General features: G+C 37.7%; 1 non-coding gene across 1 annotated transcript; it reads left to right on the top strand.

The window, feature by feature from the left end:
- The first annotated feature begins 3,872 nt into the window (after window positions 1–3,872).
- trnar-ucg lies at window positions 3,873–3,945 on the top strand. The gene has a single exon. It is a non-coding gene; the product is annotated as a tRNA-Arg (tRNA).
- The last annotated feature ends 1,386 nt before the right edge of the window (window positions 3,946–5,331 follow it).

The raw sequence follows: 5,331 nt of genomic DNA, 5'->3' as shown, positions 1-5,331 counted from the left end.
CAGCTCCAACTCCCACAAACACCGCCGTCCTCTTCACTGCAGCTCCGATCGATCATCTGCTAGTCTCACAATCACAGCAATCCACGTTGTCTTTCCGTTCAACACTTCTTCACTCATTTACGACACTTTGGAAAATGCTGAGAGTTCCCACACGAACCACGTATCGTCCTTTCTGTCCAAAAACCTCACAAACGTCCCAACAGAACACCACCGTCCTCTCAACACAAGCTAACCTGCTAGCAAGCTAACTGCTAGCGGCTCGTGCTGTTCTTCTTCTTTGTTTGACTAATAGCGTCATGGCGAATTAGCGCCACCAGCTGGTTTGGAGTGTCGCTAGTGTGTCGATGGTTGCCACCAATGAGTTATATCACTAGAGGAGACATCACGTGGTTCCTCATGGGAGGAGAGCACCGCCATCTTGGTGAGGTCAAGTTATTACTGCAGTGCATGCATGTGAACACATTTTTTGCATAATACCAGTTCATTGTGCGGGTTTCAACTGCCAAAATCAGAGAACTGAGTCCATGAAGGAGGAAGGTATATCATTTCACAGGTAAGTACTATATTTTTTTTCTTTTAATGCTGCAGGGGCTTAATTAATCATACACATGTTGACATGAATGAGGCTGCAGGGCTATTATCAACATGCTGCATGATGTACGGATAATTTGCTGTCGACAAACATTACATTACAATTGTACATTTTATTTTGCTAAACCTGTATAGAGCATACTAGGCTGTTTCTCTTTCGGCTTTTCCCATCAGGGGTCGCCACAGCGAACGAGTCGCATGGTAAATTTGGCAATGTTTTACACCGGATGCCCTACCTGACAAACCCTCTCAAAGCAACCGGGCTTGGGACCGGCACAGAAGTAGAGAAGGGAACAGCCTGGAGTTGAACCTGGGTTTCATGGACGGATGGCACCGCAAACCAGAACGAGCTAAACCTGCTCCATAGAGCATAGTAGGCTATTATAGTAATATAGATTTATACATTTCTGACTCAGTGACTGAACTTTTCTTGCAGGTTTTCAGTGGATTCAGACTTAAGGAAAAAGTGGATCTTAGCAATAAAAAGAGCTAATCCAGATGGATCACTGTGGTACCAACTAGCAACACAGTCTGGATATGTTCAGAACATTTGTGGAAACACATTTTGATGAGAGGCCAGACTGTTTGCTTGAAACTCGACACCATAACATCTGTGTTACACAGATTGATCACTCACCTGAATCAGTATAAATCTATTGTTTTTCTTTGTTGTTGTTGTTTTTTTAGGGTAAATCTACTGTTCACTTTTGGATTTCTTTTGAATATTTAATATTATTATTATTATTATTATTATTATTATTATTATTATTATTATTATTATTATTATTATTATTATTATTATTATTATTATTAATAATAATAATAATAATAATAATAATTTAATAGACTTGTTTTTTATTATTTATTGACTTATTATTTATGTATTGTTATTATTTATTGTTTGTATTGACTTACTATTGATTTATTATTATTATTATTATTGACTTATTGTTGGGTTTTTCTAAATAATTTAAATTACATGTCAAAGAGGTCTAAAACTCCTAAATGTTTACAAATTATTTTTTTTAAATTCTTTGTAATAATTGTTTTATTTGTAAGAAGTCCTGCAACAATGCATTTTCATTAAAGTTTGAGCTTTTAAGGCTGACTGTTTCTCTTCTTTGACAACAATAAATGATGTATCTATATATATATATATATATATATATATATATATATATATATTATATATAAATATAATATATTTACATATATGTACAAATATCTATAAATGTAAAAATATATATAATATATAAAAGCTACTTAGACACCTCCAAAAGCAATAGAAATCATTGTCATGTGGGCGTCGTCGACCTCACCAAGATGGCGTTGCGCTCCGCCACCACCGGCCAGGCTGCTAAAGTGGGCGTGTCTCCTCTAGTGATATAACTCATTGGTTGCCACCATCGACATCATTTTAAAAGCGCGGCTGAGATAACCATGGCTGAGTGAAGAGCGGCTCAAATGATTACAGTGAATTGTCACACCGATGACGACCTCAAAATGATATATGTCATCTGTAGCATTGTTTACGTCGGTTTAGCTCAGAGGATAGTTCTGCAGTTGACATGTCTTGTCTGACATTTATGCGCCTTTCGCGAGTTCGATCACAGGCGCTGTCCGATGCTTTTACTTCTATTTTTTTAAGTGACAAGATTGTTCTGAAATAAATGAAAGACAGAAGAGGAAAGTAGAGTAACAGTCAAAGCCTTTATAAATTATTTGTAGTGTTGATGTAGAACAGAGGCAGAAAAAAACTGTAGGATGAAATTTATGTTTGTGTTTTCAATTTATAATTATTCAAACTTCGATCACACTACCTGACATAAAGAAATAAAAAAATATAATTTGTATTGTGACTGTGTAATTTCTAGTCAGTTTGTTTTGCAAAAAAAGGTAAAACCAAAAACAAACAAACAAAATCTGAAACAGGTCACAATGTAATGTTCATTACTTTATTTAACAATACTAAAAATACAAAATAAAATTAATATTAATAATAATAACTATTATTAATAATAATTTAAAAACAAGTTGTTTGTATAAGCCACAACGTATTTCCCCTTTTAAACCAGTACATCCATTTATTCCAGGGGTGTCAAACTCATTTTGGTTCGTGGGCCACATTCAGGCCGTCTGATCTCAAGTGGGCCGGACCATAACATAAAAGCAACATAACAGTTTTGTTTTAGTTTTTTTACTCAATTTGAAAAAATGCCTCAACCAACATAGTAGCCTAATCACTTGGGGCCAATGGATCTCAAATAAAATTAAATTAAATAAAAAAAAGTTGGTCTATTCAATTTTATACATACGGAATATTTTACATCTGACACTGAAGCAATCCAGAAACCTTTCTTTATGGTAATTCTCTTAGTGGTGCTGAATGTTATATTCTTTGAGCACTGCAACCTGTTGATGACATACCAAGCATGGGGGTTTTGCATTCAGCTTCGTGAAAGAAAGAAAAACTTTCCATTTTTCCTGGAAAGTTCAGCACTCCACTTCACTTTTTGACGACATTTTGGTGATTAGAGTGTCACTACTGATCATCCTTATAGCAAGATAACAGCGGTAAGGCTCATAGGGAACCAAAGGGCATCTTACCCAGACACAGAGCTGTTAGGTTTCACTTTTGGCACGTGCAGAGATATGCTGTTTCACCTGTTTTGCCTTTCCTTTGCTCCCCCTAGTGGCGGAATTGCGCATTTCGGTTATTTCTTTAAAAAATCATAACTCGCCGCAGGAATGGACTAGAAACTTGCTTTCTTTTTTAACCATCTTTATGATTTTTACTCTTCATGTGTCGGCCGGACTAAACCACCTGGCGGGCCGGATACAGCCCGCGGGCCGTATGTTTGACACCCCTCATTTATTCAGATGTTCCCTTGGTACATGTAGACACTATAAATGCTCACAAGGAAATCAAAATAAATAATAATGTTAATCATAAAAATAATATAATAAAACACCAGAGCCAAATAAATTAGTCTGAGAAGAAGCAGCTCTGAAGCTCTGCAGCTGACGGTGCAGCTTCAGGACTCATGAGGAGGACCACACTGCAGCACCTCCTGCTGAAGCATCAGAGAGTCTGCAGACAGAAACTCCTTCCAACAGCAGAGAGGTCTGCAGGAGCTCTTTCCACCACCAGCAACAACCTGAACCACTAAACCAGCCACTAAACTTCCACATCTCTGTCATTTCCTTTCAGAAGCTCTGAGCTCCATCTGAGTCTGCAGAGATGCTGAGGTCCTCAGCTGCTGGACTATGACATCATCACTGACCATGTGGCCTAATGGACAAGGCGTCTGACTTCGGATCAGAAGATTGAGGGTTCAAATCCCTTCATGGTTGGAGACAGAAGAAGAAATCCAATAAAGTGAAGAATCTCCTGTGCAATTTTTTTCCTCATGAGTAAAATCATTTGTAGTTCCAGGTCTGGATCACAGTTGAAAACTGAAATTTTAAACATGAGTTAATCGATGTTAACTTTAACATCTACAGACTTTTTAAACGTTTCGTCTCACAAGAACCATTTTTTCAAGTTGCCTGCTGTGAATTCTCACCTGGGTTTTCAGATTATTACTTTGATTAAACCTTGAGCAAATTTTTCCCAGAAAATAATTTTCTCTGGAGTGCAGTGAATTTTTTAAAAGTAAACTAGTGAGATAAGAGAGTGCTGTACCTGTGAGTGACTTGAACGTAAAGACAAGATGTTTCATAAAACTCAAATGGTGCACAAAGATCTGCTCTCTGTTGCTGGAACACAGTAGAACTTCAGGAATAGTAAACTGCTACGTTTGTTCTCTTCATCCACAAACAGAAGAAACAGATCTTCACAGCAGGAACCACTGTGGACTTCACTCACTATGCTTTGGTCCAATCAGATTCTCTGTTTACTTAGCATTAGCCTAAAAGTAACGTGTGCAGAAACTGCAGGTTTCCTTCATCGTCACCATCTGACCACACAGAGAAAACCATAGAGACCAACAATCATGAAAGAGTCTAACAAGACATGAAGCTTCAACAAGGACACTCTACCATAGCAGCTGGATTCCAGTGAGTCTGAAAGGACAACAAAGATAAAGAAAGAAATAGAGTCCTGTATGTCAGATGATTGACTGTGTTTCCTGTCAGGAAGTTCCTCACTACCCCTGACTGCTAGTTTACTTCCAGGAACCACAGAAGAATGGAGGATCTTCTTGAAGAAAACAGAACTCTAAACTCCTTTTTCAATGATCTTGTCATTAAACCACACAGGTCATAATTCAATTCCAACCATGAAGGGACTTGAACCCTCAATCTTCTGATCCGGACTCAGACACCTTGTCCATTAGGCCACATGGTCTGGATGAAGCCCCAGTTCCAGCTGACAGAAGTCTGGTTCTGATCCATCAGATCTCACTAGCAACAGAACCAAACCTTCACGTGTTGCAGCAACAGTTTCCATGTTTGGGAGGATCTTCTGAAGAACAGCTCAGTTCCAGATCACATCATGATGTTTGATGTTTTCTTCATTCCAGGAAATCATCTGTGTCTCCTCTGATCTGTGCTGAGTCAGCACTTTGACTTCTTTTCAACTTTAGATCCATCATTTAGAATCAAGGATTTATTGATCAATAATATTTATTGACAGAAAATAAAGAATGAATGTATTAATCATCCAGCAGTGAGTGTGGTGTTTGGAAGTCTTTTATTTTGAAATTCCTCAAGGATGATCATCATGGTGGGATTTCTAGA

Source organism: Oryzias latipes, chromosome 2 (assembly GCF_002234675.1).
Source record: "Oryzias latipes chromosome 2, ASM223467v1".
Taxonomy (NCBI): domain Eukaryota; kingdom Metazoa; phylum Chordata; class Actinopteri; order Beloniformes; family Adrianichthyidae; genus Oryzias; species Oryzias latipes.
Note: the sequence above shows the minus strand (reverse complement) of the source record. Positions and strands in the feature narration are given on the sequence as shown.